General features: G+C 35.9%; 1 protein-coding gene across 1 annotated transcript in view; it reads left to right on the top strand.

Annotated features, from left to right (window-relative positions):
* The window catches only part of WASF3 (WAS protein family member 3), a 179,638-nt gene that overhangs the window by 80,355 nt on the left and 84,144 nt on the right, over window positions 1-15,139 (top strand). Inside the window, exon 2 of the mRNA XM_027877577.1 lies at window positions 11,724-11,823. The gene's annotated coding sequence lies outside the window, so the exon portion shown is untranslated. The remainder of the gene's footprint in view (window positions 1-11,723; window positions 11,824-15,139) is intronic.

Genomic DNA, 15,139 nt, shown 5'->3' with positions numbered 1-15,139 from the left:
TCAACTTTAATAATAATAAATTTAATGTGGATCCATGGAAAGTCTTACATTTACATTAAAAAAGGCAAGTGTGCAAAGATGGCAGAAATTTAACTATATTGATTAGGAAAGTAATGCCCTGATCAAGGGAGTTCATAGATTAACCATACTTTATGTATTGGCCAGACCACATGTTTGGCCAACTGGGATGATGAAGGATCTATAAATCATGTTCTGAGGAATAATTGAAAGGATTAGGTAAATTTATAATCTGATAAAGAAAAGGTCTCTCAGAGAAATGATTGTCTGTCTTCAAATATTTGAAGGATTGGTCAGTTATTTGGAAAAGGACTAAGACTTATTCAATGTTGTTTTGTAAGGCAAAATTATTGCTATTTTAGCACAAAATAAAGAATGTTGAGCAATTTGTCTTTAAATGGAGTAAGGTGGCCAGTCAAGTAGTGAAATCCTTGACATTGGAAGGGTTCGAGTAGAGATATTATAGGAGTTGTATGCATTTGGATGGCACATGAACATTTGAACCTGATGACTTCTAAAATTCTTCCAACCCTTCTGTGATTATAATAATTTTTCTTCAACTATTTAGGTACCTATCTAATATTTTAGCTTCATCCTTCCTTGCCTAGTTCATTTATCTGATATTCCCTATTCTTTACCCATGTTGGAAAGAGTTTAAAGTCTTCACGGAAAACCAGATATTTGGGCCATGAAGCATCTGGCTTAGTTTTGATATTAGAATATTCCGGTAGTCATGTAATTTGTGTCCTTTTGTCAGCCTTGAAAGGTCCACGTGCTTTTTGCACCACCATTTAGTAACTTGGGACTCCTTGATCCTATATTCAAAATATAGAAGAGAGGATCATTGTAGGACTGAGAGTTGGAATGGATCTTCAAAATCATTTGTTCTTCCCCTTTTGCTTTTTGAATAAGAAAACCTCTGGAGAGGTCATTTATCTTGCCCAGGGTCACACAGGTAATTAAGTAGTAGGGTCAGAGTTCAAGGCCAGGTCCTTTGACTTCAGATTCAGTGGTCTTCAAGTACATCACAGAGAGGAGGTATTTTTGTCAAAGAACTTCGGCTTTGTGATTAGAATTATAGGAAAAGTTACATTTTACAAAAGTATTCGTAGAGGTTAGAAAATACTGAAATGGAAAGAAATATAATAGATTGCTTGGAAAAATAAAATTAATACCAGAAATTAAGAGAGCAAGGAAAGAGAAATATAGCATATCTAATTTATTGAGATATAAGATGTCTTACTTCTAATTTTGCATTTTTTATATTTTTGTAAAATGTCACTGACTCTAAAAAGATGCGAGGGCATTTGAGATTCTTGCAATTATACCTTGCCAGTAAAATACTTAAGAAAATATATGTCATGAGTTTCTATATAGACAACTATTTAGAGTTAAAATCTGAAGAAAGGAGGTCCTTTTGCAGTTTGAAATGGGAAACAAAGCAATCGGTTGAGTTTTCTTTGTATGTGAGATGTCCAGCAAATGCAGAATATTTCTGTAGTCTAAAAAGCTATCCCTTTAGGTGATAGAGAATGCAAAGATCAACATACTCATAAGGAAATCCTAATGCAGTGAGATTAAGATCAAATAACTGTGTTTGGCAGGCGGCTAGTGTACCTAATGGTCTTTATTATTCCATCTCTCTAATCCTAACCTTCCCTTAAAGTTCAGATTAAGTTTTAACTTTTCCCTGAAACCATTCCTGGAGTCCTCAAATGGTCAGGGATTGCTCCTTCCTTTGAATGACTATAGCATTAATTATCTACTCCACACCTGATATTTTGCATACACTGCTTAGTATGCTGTTTTTTTCATAGATATTTGTGTACAAGTGAAATAGTCATATAATTTTATAACATAACAATTATAATCAGATAGATGGAGTAGAATAAGGAGGGACATCACTTGACAATTTGCCACATATGGTGAAGAGCAAATCTATTTCATACCTATGATTTAATTCATTCATTATATGTGATTACAAGACTATGACAGAGGTTTAATTATAGTGATAAAGGTCACTACAATTACAAACAGGAAAAGGGCCATGAAAGGCTGAACATAAAAAACAAAAACCTTTGTACCACCTAAATTTTTACGTGTTCAGGAAGATTTTTTAAAAACTGACCTATCAATGACTGAATTGTGCTTTGTTATACTGTGTATTTGGTTTGTACTTTGGCCAAGTCTTTGCTTTTTCATGGGATTGATAAAGTATTTTAAAAATAATTATATTATTGATAATATAATAATGTTATAATACTTCAGTTACTTGGAAAATCCATTATTTCATCAGTATAGGTACTTTTTTCAAAGACACATTTCAACTCTTCTATACCTTCACATACATAGTTTAATGAATTAATATGTACAAAAATTTTTACCACTTTGCAATGAAACTTTTGGTAATGATCTTTTAAAAACTTAAGTTGTCTGATTTTTTGGATGATAGCCCATCACCTGGCCTGCCCTCAAAGTCAATTCAGCTTGGGCACCATCTTCTTATACCCTATTGCCAAAATCTTCAGGGTCACCCCTATCCTGAAGTGAGGTAGAAAAATGGAATTTTGATGTCACTATGTGCAGAATATTTTAGAATTTTAAAAGCCCTATCATATGACAATATAGTGAATAAGATATAGAACAATACAAGGCCGCCTAGGGTAAGCACCAAAAGAGTAGTACAAACACTATTGTAGGACAGAAGGGTCAGACATGAAGCATGTTGTCCCCAACAGTCCTGAGTGCTGCCTGAGCTAGATTAAAATGTAATTGGGAAATATTTAACAAAATAAAGAGACAATAAAACATAGATAATATTAATATGTGGTTTTTAAAGTCAATATGTGACCCTTGGGGATTTTTATGTATGGTTTAGTGGCCCCCTTTTGTATTTGAGTTTGACCCACTGGTGTAGAGGAGGAAAAGAGAGGTAAGATCACCAGAAGAGGCAGGTGCTTGAGATGAACAGCTGGGGATGATTGAGTAGAGACTGCAGGAAAAGAAGATAGGCTTTAGTTCAGTATAAAGAGGAGCTTCATGAAGAGAAGTCTAAAAATCTCTGTGAGGTAAGAAATTCTGTGACTAGAAATATTCAAGCAGAGGCTGGAGGTTGTACAGATTTCTTCATAGGGTACCTTTTAACCATGATTATATAATACTATGTTCTTTGTTGTTTGAAAGACTTTGATATTATTGTAAATTCTAGATTAAGAATTTGTATGCTCTAGATTGGGTGACTAGATGGTGTAGTGGATAGAGTGCTAGGCCTGGAATCAGGAAGACTCATCTATCTGAGTTCAAATCTAGCCTCAGACACTTACTGTGTGTGATCCTGAGCAAGTCATTTAACCCTGTTTGTCTCAGTTTCCTCATCTGTAAAATGAGGTGAAGGAAATGGCAAACCACTCCAGTATCTTTGCCAAGAAAACACCAAATGGTGTCATTAAGAGTCAGACATGACTGAAACAACTGAAAAACAACAACAACAACATGCTCTGGATGGATTTTTTTTTTTGAAAGCTAGGGGATGAAATGGGAGATTAAAATAACTTCTTTGTTTGAAATTATAATTGAATGTCAACCATAATTAAATATTGTAATATCAGATGAAAGCCTTTCATGAAGTTCTGATAAATTTACATTATGGAAATGCTTGTTATTATGGAAAGAAATATGCCACGAAATTGGCAAAAGTCAATAACCCTGTCTTGGTTTTGGCTAGAAAAGAGCGTGCCTCACTGGAACACAGATTTAGCTATCTCTAGTGCAAATACGGGACAAAAATGACATACCGCATAAGCTCAGAAATCTTTTTCAGAATACAAATTAACCCGAACTTGAAAGTCTAGGGAGTGATTGTGTGTCTAGAACGGTATTTTAAGGCAAACCTCTCTTGATGAGTACAGCTGGGCTCTTGTGCAGTAAAGCTCTCTGGGACTCTCTTTTATAGCGGGCATATTTTACTAAGCAATCATTTCTTTTTTATGAAGACAGCTTCCTTGGTCAGTCCAGTCTTATGATGATTCCCCAAGTTGTAGACTGCTATGTTTTCATGATGTGATTATTTCTCCTTTTTATTGGAAGGCAGGAGAATTTGTTGAGGTAAAGGATTTAATTTAGCAATGCTGTTCTTTTGAACTGCTAAGCTAGCCCAAGGTTTTCTAGCCTAATCTTTAAGTGGATTTTGTTGCCTAAAGATTTTGAGTAATGGTATAAGACCCAGAATAGGATTTGTGAGTTTCTTATGAAATCTCCTATCCAGACGTGTGGTGGTGATCTGATAAGATGCTTAGTCTTGGTTTGTTATTTCTGAATTCACCAATAATTATTTGTCCTTTGTATTAATTCTTCTCATTTATTTTCCTTCTCTTCTTTGAAATGAAGACATTGGACCTCGTCAATATTTCTAAAATTAATTGGGCATAGGATACATTTATGTTTCCAATATCTTGACATGATCCAATGCTAAACTGAGGGCACGGGATGGGAATATTGAAAAACTCCTGGAATAAATTATGTGTGGGTGGAATTTTTCGCACAATTAGGCCTATTTTCATCCAGAAAATTGTCAGAGGTAATACGTTTTGATAAAAACATTTTCATATTTAATATTTTAGAGTATTAGCCCTACTAAGTGTGGAGAGACCTATCACCAGTTAGTAAAATGGTTATAAACTGATGAAGTTTTCAGCCATGGCAGCCCATGAAACAAAGAAAAAAAATTTTAAATAGCCCTTAGTTCTATCTAGCTCAATTTTGCATCCATATTTATGGAGTGGTGTAAAAGGGAGAAGAGGATGCCAGGAAACTATCTATAAATATTGTTTTTATTGTTGGTACTCTAGACATGGAATCCTTGTCCATTGTGACAGTATACTCTAAAAGGAACTAAGTCATACCAATAATAACTTCCTTACTGTGCATGAAACAACTGATGTGGGAGTCATATCAAAATCAGTTGTTTACATGGCCAGACCTTTGAGTCATTAGAGCAAAGATAAAAACCAAGGCCCAAAAAGAAAAATGGATAAATATGAGAACATAGGCCATACCGTTATAAGAGCTCCAATCTGACCAATTCAGATAAGCTGGACATGCTCAAAAATGGCCACTGGAATAAGGAGAAGATGGACTCATACTATGGAAGTGTAATTGGTGTGTAATGGTGAGGGGGCCAAAAGAGCTTTCAACTTGGCTTGGCCAACAAGCACTTTATCTCCTTGACACATGAAGAGATATGGTAACCAAGACATTAGTTGAGAATGTAAACTCATTTGTAAAACCTTATGGAAAAGAATGGTGGAAGACTGGGAGTAGCATCATTTCACAAAATAATGTGAAACAATGGAAGAAGGAGAAATTAAATCTTCAGAAAAGTTATCCACAGTAGGTTAAATGACTTGACCAAGGTCACATAGTCAGTATGTCAGAAGTGACACTTGAACCCAGGTCTTTTTGGCTTTGAGGCCAGCTGTCTGTCTATCTCTCTCTCAGCTGTGCCATGTTGCCTCTTTTATCCATAACATCAGCAGATTTATGATGCTTCAAGATTTGCAAAGTGCTTTTATATACAACCTCACTTGACATGTAGGAAATTGAGTTTCTTAGAGGTGAAGCATGTTGTCCATCATTACACAGCTAGTAAGTATCTGAAGCAAGATTTTGAACCCAATTCTCCTAAGGCAGCATTGATATTGAGGCTGCACTGAGTAGTGCATGAAGTATTTGTGTTACCACAAATACTATTTGTGGTACCACAGTTCTCAGCAGTGATGTCATGCTACTAATAAAGCTTATTACAATAATCATTATCAACCATGTTTTTCCTATAATCATTTGTTTGGGAACCTTGTTCATAGAATGTTGTTGATAATTTTCCCTTGTTTATACAATGCATTATACAACATTTTAAACATACATGTGTTTATTCTAACTGCTAGTCTCTACACTTTAGCAATTGGGATGAGTAATGAAGACTCGAGGTTATAAAATTTTTGTTTTATAGCCTTAACTTTATAGGCTAATACACATTAATATCTTAAGCTCCCTAGAATTTGAATCTAAAGGTTAAGGACATGAAACTCTATTAATAGATGACATCTTGGCATGGATAACTAAACACATTTGTGCAGTGCTGGAATTCATACTCAGTTTTATAATAAGGTTAGATTCTGTAAATAGCATCTGCATTTAAAAAAAATATTTTTGTGGCATAGAACCACTTTAAAGTGAGGGAGATACATGGAAGGAAATGTTGAGGGATGGATGTGTAGTTGAAAGCTTAGTGGATAGGGTACTAGATTTTGAAGCTGGTAAACTAGGGTTCAGTCCTGGCTCTGAAAACAAACATTTTGATAATTTGCAAGCAACTTATCTTCTGTGATTCTCAGTTTCTTCGTTTGTAATATGGATACAATAACTCATATACACATATGTGTATATGTACACATATGAGCTATTGTCTATGTTGGTTACTGTTCCCTTATAATTCTTCCTTTCTACTCTCCTCCTTTACCTTGCTCATACCTCTGCAACCACAGTTTGATTGGATGGATAAGAATGGTAGATAAGAATCAGTGACCTTTATTTCCTGGATGTGGCTTGGGGAACCTTGAGCAGAAGCAACCAATGGGATATTGCACTTCCCTAGAGAGAAATAGAGCTGAGATATATGATAGCCTGTTTTCTACTCTGCCTTCTAGCAAACATTCCGAATACAGCAGATCCTAACTTTTCATAGACGTCAGGTCAGAATCACAGAACCTCAGAATCTCAGTGACCATCTAGTCCAACCCAGACCCAACTGGAATCCTCACTGAAACATATCTAACAAATGGTCACCTGATCTCTGCCAGAAAACTATTGAAAAGGAACCCACCACCTCCATTTTGCTTTTGAACAATTCTATTGGAATTAGAAAATTTTCCCTGACATCAAGACCAAATTGACTTCTTTATAAATTCCACTTATTGCTCCTGGTTCTTTAGTAAAAAAAAAATCTAGATCCTCTTCCACATGACAGTTCATCAGATACTTGAAGATCAAGTCTTCTCCTGTCCAAGTTAACCTTCCTACCCCCAGTTCCTTCAGCTCATCCTCACATGTCATGGATTCAACCATACTGGTTGCTTCTAGAAGGGAGATAAGAGTTTTAGTTACTTAATATGTAGGAATTTAGTACAGTTCATTTTATCAATCAGTCAAAAAACATTTATTGTCTGCTATGTGCCATGCACTTTACTAGTTATTAGGGAATACAAATACCACAGTCAGAAATTTCACTGCCTTCAGTCTAATTTTATGATTACACATTTCAGAATAAAAGCACCCTACTTTAGTGTCTTATTATAGCATGGAAGTAAGTGATCCTGAGTTCTCAAAGACTACTCATTGAAACATGATCCCTTATTGGTGGTACAGGGGGTAGAGTGCCAGCCCTGGAGTCAGGAAGACCTGAGTTCCAATGTGGCCTCTGACACTTAGTAACTGAATGACCCTGGGCAAGTCACTTAGCCCTGTTGGCCTCAGTCTCCTCATCTGTAAAATGAGCTGGAGAAGGAAATGGCAAACCACTCCAGTATTTTTGCCAAGAAAACCCCAAATAAGGTCATGAAGAGTCAGACATGACTGAATAACAACAACAACAATAACAATAATCTTCTCCCCTCATCACCCAGTGATTCACTCAGGGCCCTTTACACTGTGATTGACCTGTCTATTGAATCAGGCTAATATTGCTGTAGTTACTTATTCAGCTTAACATGCTTTTTGTTCTATGTAAATCAAGTAAATCGAAATCCAACAGCTGGTATGTCATGGAAGATTACATAATCTAAAACTGATGAAAGGATCAATGTGAACTTAATTTCTATATAAAAGAGAAAAAGGAACAGAAACCTCTGCAGCAAACAGCAACCTTCTAGACTGCTTCCTGCAAGTATGATGGTGTCTTGCTTTACTGCCCAGTCATATTGATTGAAAATATTTTTTTTTTGGTAAAACTTCATGAAATCATAGAAACTTAAGATTGGAAGGAAACCTTAGAGGTTATCTGGTCAAAAATATCTTTGCAGTATCTGACTCAGAAATTTCTCCCAGTATTTAGAAATTGAAGGGATAATTGACAATGCCAACAGATTCAAGCAGTCACTACTTTTTGTTATAGTTTGTTCTAGAATATGCACATTATAAAGTAGCATCTTAAAATGATCACATTTTACTATAAGAATGTTATAATTGAGGAATGGGTTCTCAAATAGGTATTATCCTGTCATGAAGCCAAAGATAAAACTGTAAATAAGGATAATCATTCAAAATAATAAAAGTAATTCTCAATGCTATATAATAGACAAATGTGCTGTATACATTCTTTTAGGAGAGGTTCTAATTTACTACAATGTAAAAATATCATTCTTTTCTAATAAATATGGCTTCCAATTAACATACTATATGTCTGTTTCTCTATTCATCTGTCTACCCATCTATTGTTTGTTTATTTTGGGGATTGGTTGGGGACTGTGATTTCATTGGTGTAAGGAGCTCCCAGTGAAGAATTTTCTCTACCAATGTAGATTGGCACCTTCTCACCTGCCTATGGTCTGAGAGAAGTGGCTAGGGCACTATTGAGTGACTTGCCTGGAGTCATACTATCAGTATGCATGTGGCAGAGACAGGATCAGAACCGTGGTCTTTCTGACTCTAAAGCTAATTTTCTATCCATTTTCCCCCACTGCTTCTCACGGCTAGTTGTGAGAAAGTTCTTCACTGGGAGCTCATTATACCGATGAAATCAGTCCTCATCCTACTCCCGAAATATAGATAGATAATATACGAATGGATAGCTAGATGCTCACTATATACATATAGCTATATATATATATGCATATAAATATATATATATAATACATATAGTATGCAAGATAATATGTGTATATATTTATATATACTTATTAGTAAACCTGACATATTTAACTGTTGGTTTTCTTAGAATTTAGAAGGAATTTTTAGAGGTGATTCAGTTCTCATTAAAAAAAAATGCCCTCTATAGAAGTTTAAGCTGATGCTTTACTTCTCTCTTGCTAAATTTCCCTGTAGGAAGCAAAACCTTTCAAAAACATCCATTGACCTCGAGCTTTGCTTAAAGTTTTAGGTATTCAACTTGTAGATGTTAATGTTAGGAATTTTTTTCTACTGCAAAACATTTTTTAAAAAGTAAAAGCAGACCTAACATTTCTTTCTTTTGCTTTCTCAGACCAACTACTCGGTATCACAGTTTAATAGATTCAGTTCAATTCAACAAATATTTTACTGCCCATTACTGTATATGTGGTTGAACTCTTAAGAGACCTTTTCATTCAGTTCCCTCATTTTACATATGAGCAAACTGAGACCTGAAAGATTAAGGGATTGCTTTAGGTCTCCATCCCAGTCTATTAAAGCTACTTTGGGACTTAAAGACTTTCACGAAAGTCGTATCAGACAGTGATGCTGAAAGCAGTAAGCTTTTATTATGGATATGTTTTAATTCACACAATAGAAGGCCTAAGTTTTAAAATGAGGCACTAGGGTTGGAAGGGACAATAAAGAGTAATAAAGGATGGGGCTGAGGAGAGGGAAGGGCAGTCAAGGATGCAACCAGAGAGATCACTAGAACCTTTGGCGAAATGGTTGGCAGGCCACAGTAGGAGGAGGAAGGGATCAACAATGGTCCTGTGTGAGTCTGCCCTCCAGACCTGGCACATCTGGGTCATGTTCAACATAGTAGGACAGCACACACATATTAGGGCCGTAGCTGGGGAGGGCCATGGATTTTCTAGGGAGTGGAAACTACTTACTCAAACATATCTGATTTCACAACTCTCACTTCTCACATGTAGGGAAATGACAGGTATTGAGCCAGGGAACTTTCTACTCTAGAAATATCTAACACGGAAAATTCCAAGAAAGGAAGGGAGTGTTATGCAGGAGGATGGTATGTGACCCCGTAGCAAGGGAGCTCTATGGGTCTCAGAGAGGCTGGACTACCACAATCAGACACCTAGTTAGGAGCAGAGCCAATAACAAACTATTGGCTTTAGAACCAGTTATTCTGTGCTCACTCCTCCCATCTTTGTCCAAAGATTAAGCTCACTGGCTCATCCCCCTTGAGTTTTCAGCTTCCTGGTTGGTTCACACAGGATCATAAGTGGTTTGTTGTTAGGATGGCTCATCTATTGTTCATCTTGCCGGGAATGTGACCAGCTGCTGACTTTTCACATGATAGTCTGTCAGTATTGAGTGACCACTAATACTTTGTTTTGTTGTGGATCATTCATCAGTTGTGTGTGTGTGTGTGTGTGTGTGTGTTTTAATTGCTTATTTTACTTGGAACTTGAGAAACATCAAATCAATTAAACATTTCCATATGCATTATAGAACAAGAGAGGATTATTCATAAAACCACAAATCTTTTAAAGCTTACTTCTCTACTTAAATGTGTATAAATTCAACTTGTAATTTTTGAAATTGTGGTGCTTGTCTATAATTCCTTCTGACCTTCCTTCTGTTCTCTTTTTTGGGGGAAAGGGGAAGACTCTATGCCTCTCCTTGCTATACACCATCCCCATTTAAGGGGAAAAAAGATAGAACCCTTGTAACAAAATTGCATAGTCAAGCAAAACAGATTCCCACATATGTCAAAAAATGAGTGTCTCATTCTGCATTTTCTCATTCTACATCTTGAATCTATCATCTCTCTGAGCAGAGGTCAATATTTGTTTCATTATTGGTACTTTGAAATCAGTTGGTCATTTCATTGATCAGAAAACTTAAGTCTTTTACATTTGTTGCCTTTACAATGTTATTGGTATCGTCTGCATTGTTCTTCTGGTTCTGCTCACTTCACTTTGCATCAATTCATGTGAGTCTTCCCAGGTTTCTATGAAATGGTTCTTTCATTGTTTCTTACTATGCAGAAAGAAGTATTCCATTACATCAACATACCATAATCCATTCAACCATACTACCCACCAATTAATGGACACCGACCATAGTTTTTAGTACTTTGCCACTACAGAAAGAAATACTACAAATATTTTTGCACATATGCATTCTTTTTCCCTTTCTTTGATCTCAGTTCAGATTAGCTGCATAGACTATTGCAGGCCTACTGTGGAGTTATAGATGTGCCATTGACCTGTCCTCAGAAGTTAGTACTGTATGGATGTGGCAGAAATGAATCCAGATAGCTTTACCTCTTCTGGTCTTTTCTCTTCCTATGTAGCTGTCTACTCAGAGGTGGTGACCAAAACACATGTATTTCATTGCCTTCTTATTCGTGTATTCCCTGTTCTGCATGTCGCATTCATAAATAGATACTTAACACAAAGTGTGTGTTGGGTCAATATTTTGAGTATTTCAGCTGCCTGCCTATAATTTACCTCACGTTTCTTTTCTTCTGCCTGTTTATTCTCTTCACATTTACTATAGGCATTTAAAGATAGTATTATAGCTCTTCTGGGATTGTGAATGAGAATTATAATATTTTCCAGGCCTCTAATAACCTTCTGCATACCTCAAGCACTCATTAACACTAAAGGGAACTAGTCTCGGGATTAGAACTGCCCCTGCTGAATTGTTCAAATGTATAATTTAAACGTTGGTTTCTTAAAATGTTTTAATTGGATTTTTCCTTACCAATGTTTAATTTTGTCACTTTTTTGTAGTTTTTACATTAATTGCCATCACTGCTAAGATCTGAGACAAGGCGGTGTTGATGTTAGCTGAAGAAAATTTCTGCAGCCCACTGTATAGCTTGCTTGTACGGTAAGATTTTTTGCCTTTTTTTCCCCTTAAATCATTTCATTCCTTTTGGCCTTAGAGAGTGGCAGAAAGGTTGATATCTTAGAGCACAGATCTTAATCACCAAATTAAGAATTTAAGCGATAAGCATTTATCTTAATACTCGTTTTATCCAAATCCTTTTTTGAGAACCAAATGTTATTAGCTCTTCATATTCAGGAGATAATTATCTAGTTCTTAAGTCTTGAGCTTGTGACTTCTTTGTTTTTCCCATCTTACCCAGGACTGTTTTGCCCCACCCCCGCTTTAATTTCCATTAGCCTAGATTTTGACCATTTTTTATTCTGCAAACACAGCTCTACTTTGTGTCCGAGTAGGAGGGGGAAAAAACCCAACTGCACATAAAACACTAACTGGTCAATTCTACTACTATTATACTACTATTATAATATACTACTAATATACTACTACTGTTACTTTAATTGAAAATTTAGAGATGATCACTTGAACTGAAGATGAGCAACTGACATGAGGATTTGTATTACTTTTGGATTTAAATGATCCACATTATCCTTAAGATCTGCAAGTATCTCTTGATACAGAGATGCAGAATGTTATATATAGTACATGTGACGTTGAATTGGGAGACAGAAGACCTGGATTTTAGCCATGTGACATTGGACAAATCACTTTGACCTCTCTCAGACTAATTTTTCTCATGAATGAAATGGTATATCTTTCTTGCCTATTTTAGGGTTGTTGTAAAAGTCAAATGAGGTCACTTATGTGAATGCTATTTGAAAACACTTGAACCCTGGGCAAACGTAAGCTGGTGGTATGTAACAAAAATAAACTCATGATCTTTCATGCACGTTCCCAGCTGAAATGTTACCTTTGACTCCATGCTCTTAGTCACCTCCCACATCAAGTCATTTGCCAGTCTTGTAATTTTTTTTCTATGTAAGTGACAAATTTCTGGCATCCAGAACCAGATTAAAATATAATTGGAATGGTAGCAGCTAGGTCACACAGTGGTTAGAGCACCAGCCCTGAAGTCAAGAGGACCTGAGTTCAAATCCGGCCCCAGACCAAACACTTGGCACTTACTAGCTGTGTGACCCTGGGCAAGTCACTTAACCCCAATTGCCTAAAAAAAATATAATTGGTAAATGATTGACAAAATAAATAAAAATACTACACAATATAGTGCTTATTTGTGATTTTCTAAGTTAGTAAGTGAACCCATAGACATCCATTTCTTTTTGAGATTGACACCACTGCTCTATATTATATTCCATATTGATAACTGTCTTATCCACTCATATAGCCACAAATTTAGTGCAGGCCCAAATCACTTCTTACCTTGACTATTGTTTTAGCCTCCAGATTGGTCTCTCTGTCTCAAACCTTCCCCTTCCAATCTATCCTTCACATAACTTCCAAGCTAGTTTTTCCTACAGTGCAAATCTGACCATGTTACATTTTTTTATACTTAATAAACTCTGATGGTTCCTTATTGCCTTCAGGATCCAATGCAAACTTTTCTGTTTGGTATTCAAAACTTTCACAAGCTGTCCCCATCCTATCTTTACAACTTACCACATGTGACTTACAAGTTAGTGCGTGTTACTGACCTCCACATGATAAATGCACATTGATTGATTCTTGGAAAGTTACTTAGTAAGAGAAATTTTATAAATGAAATACTGTTTTCTCATTGACTTAGTTGAATAAGGGAAGTTATACTCAGTGGTTCCCTAGGAGGATGTTTTTATATATGCTAGTGATTACGATCATTATGAGAGAAATGAGAACTTTCTATCACTGGGTATCTCAAACTGACTTTTTTATTCCCATTCCTTTTCATTCCTTCTTTTTTCTTTTCCCTTCGCTGTTTCTATAGCATAATCTGTACTCTGTTACCTCATTCATAGGTACTTATTAATACTTCAACTGAGATCAGGACAGCTGTGTATAATATGGTTTCTTTTTTTTGGCTAAAGAAAAATGCCTCGAATGCGGTAATGGTGGATATTTCTTCCTTTTTTGAGAGTTAAAGTAGTAAGATTTTTAAAGAGATGCCTTTTATTGCAGTGAATTGCATTAGAGTTTTCCAAGGACCACATCCAGTTATGGGGGAAAAAACATGGTTACAGTTATATGAACTAGGAAATGAGTGTTTGTTTTTACATATATTAATATAGATTGTGCCATCTGTTTTCTGATGACTTTAATGTCAAAGTTTTACTACTGCTATTCTGAAAGCTACTATTTCTGGATCTCTTTCTCTTTTCTTTCCTACCAAATCACTCTCATTAGGCCCAATCTCCTGTACTAAACATATGTAAGAGTTCTAAAAGTCATGATTCAAAGTTGTAAGGAGGTGGATTTCAGATGAAAGTGAAGAATGACTTTTCTAATAATTAGAGAACTACATTATGTGCAGTTGATGACAACTTCCAATTTTTTTTTCAGTACAGTGGATGGTCTCCAGCCCACAGTTTTGTAGAAAACTCATCATTAGGATGAAATAACTTATTATATCCTCATTAACTTGCCACGTGCCAAAGAGCTTGGATAACTAAGAACAGTACTTTGAGAGATACAGCTGCGGCAACAATTCAGTGTGTAGGGAAGGAGTACAAGAAGCCAGCTTCTGCCCGCCATTTATTAAACACTTACTCTATGCCAGGAGCTATGTTAAGTGGTGGACACTGTGCTAAGCACTGTCAGTTTGTGTATTTTTACAAGAACAAAACAAAACTGAGATGAATGTATGGGTAGGTGGGGTCACATCCATTTAGTCCACAGATATCTCTACCATTATTAAGGAAAAGGCATGTTTTCTGCCTTTCCTTTACCCCTTAACTTCTTTTCTCCTTTGCCATTGCTGTGGGTAGGAGAGGAACAGAAGAACAAAGACAAGAAGAACAAGAGAAACATATTCAGGGCAAGATTTCTGCTTTTCAAACATTTACAGCTAAAGCCTTTAATAGTGTCTTAAAGACAGTTCATTATATTAATTCATTATATGAATGTATACATGTGTGTGTGTATATATATATATGTGTGTGTGTGTGTGTATAAATTTGACCCTGGGAAATTAGTGCTATTATTATCACCCTTTTACAGGTAAGGAAACTGAGGCTGAGAGAGGTTAAGTGATTTGCTCAGGGTCACACAGCTAGTAAATATCTGAGGCAGGGTTTGAACTCAGGCCTTCTTGTCTCCAAATAGTTTGTTCTCTTCACTATACTACATAGCTGGCTGTGTTTCCTCCAAAAGACAGAAAGAAAGAAAGAAAGAAAGAAAGAAAGAAAGAAAGAAAGAAAGAAAGAAA

This window comes from Vombatus ursinus, unplaced genomic scaffold (assembly GCF_900497805.2).
Source record: "Vombatus ursinus unplaced genomic scaffold, bare-nosed wombat genome assembly UNPS02014813.1, whole genome shotgun sequence".
NCBI lineage: Eukaryota > Metazoa > Chordata > Mammalia > Diprotodontia > Vombatidae > Vombatus > Vombatus ursinus.
This window is presented reverse-complemented; position numbering and strand designations above follow the sequence as displayed.